The sequence below is a fragment of the Bison bison genome, unplaced genomic scaffold (assembly GCF_000754665.1).
Source record: "Bison bison bison isolate TAMUID 2011002044 unplaced genomic scaffold, Bison_UMD1.0 scf7180017864270, whole genome shotgun sequence".
Classification (NCBI taxonomy): Eukaryota; Metazoa; Chordata; class Mammalia; order Artiodactyla; family Bovidae; genus Bison; species Bison bison.
In genome coordinates this window covers 1,098,208-1,099,778 of record NW_011494842.1, presented here as the reverse complement: position 1 = coordinate 1,099,778, position 1,571 = coordinate 1,098,208, and positions in this window count along the sequence as shown.

Here is a 1,571-nt window from a genome sequence, read left to right as displayed (position 1 = left end):
TCCATTCTGAAGGAGATGAGCCCTGGGATTTCTTTGGAGGGAATGATGCTAAAGCTAAAACTCCAGTACTTTGGCCACCTCATGCGAAGAGTTGACTCATTGGAAAAAGACTCTGATGCTGGGAGGGATTGGGGGCAGGAGGAGAAGGGGATGACAGAGGATGAGATGGCTGGATGGCATCACTGACTCGATGGACGTGAGTCTGAGTGAACTCCGGGGGTTGGTGATGGACAGGGAGGCCTGGCGTGCTGCGATTCATGGGGTCGCAAAGAGTTGGACATGACTGAGCGACTGAACTGAACTGAACTGAACTGATACCATTAGAACACAAACTTTCTATGGAATTGTTGCTTGGCAAGAGAGGAGGTCAGGATTTTTTTTTCCCTATGGCCTGAATATACATTTTTGCTTATGTTGCCTGTGCCACGCTGCCTGCCTATTTTAGTTATTTATTTATTGGTTTTAATTTTTTTAATCAATTTATTTTTAGTTGGAGGATAATCACTTTACAATATTTATTGGTTTCTACCATATATCAGCATGAATCAGCCATAGGTATACATGTGTCCCCTCCCTCTTGAAACTCCTCCCACCTCCTACCCCTTCCCACCCCTCTAGGTTGTCGCAGAGCACCAGATTTGAGCTCCCTGTGTCATACATGAAATGTCCGCTGGCTATCTAATTTTCCGTATGATAATATGTATGTTTCAATGCTACTCTCTCAGTTTGTCCCACCCTGTCCTTCCTCCCCTGTGTCCACAAGTCTTTTCTCTACGTCTGTGTCCCCATTGCTCCCTGCAGTATCTTTTGAATACTTTTTTATCTCTACAGTTTTACCTGAGTATATGTATGCCCAGGAATGGAATTTCTGGATCATATGGCAACTCTGTTTTTAGCTTTTTGAGGGAACTCCATAATGTTTTCCATAATGACTGCACCAATTTGCATTCCCACAACAGTATTAGAGGGTTCCCTTTTCTCCATGCTCTCTCCAACATTTGTTATTTGTAGACTTTTTAACAGTGGCCATTCTGACTAGTGTGAGGTGGGACCTCATTGTAGTTTTGGCTTTGTTGTTGCTGTTGTTCAGTTGCTAAGTTGTGTTCATAGTTATTGAGGATGAGCACGTTTTCATGCGTTTGTTGGGCTCTGTATGTCTTCTATGAAGAAATGTCTACTTACTGACCAGCTGCTTTTAATTATAGTGAAAGATCAAATCTGAAGGACTTATCTTGGTTATGTTGATTACTAAATGCTGAAATCATTTAATGAAGTAAGAAGAGCAGTCTCTATAAATGATAACATTAAATTAAAAAAATAGACTATTATCCATGTTGAATGCCATCTTGGATGTAGAAGTTGTCATAAGAATCTTTTTTATTTTTCCAATTTCTTACATCTTCTAGGATTCAATTTTTCATATAGTTAAGACAGATTTGCTTAAGTATGTTTTTATTATTTTTAACTGGTTAAGAAATATCAAAGGCTGAATTTGCTTTCTCCTTGACTTTTGTATTGTACCATGTGTAACTCTTCCATAACTCATCAAATTCTACCTTCGTACTGTTATT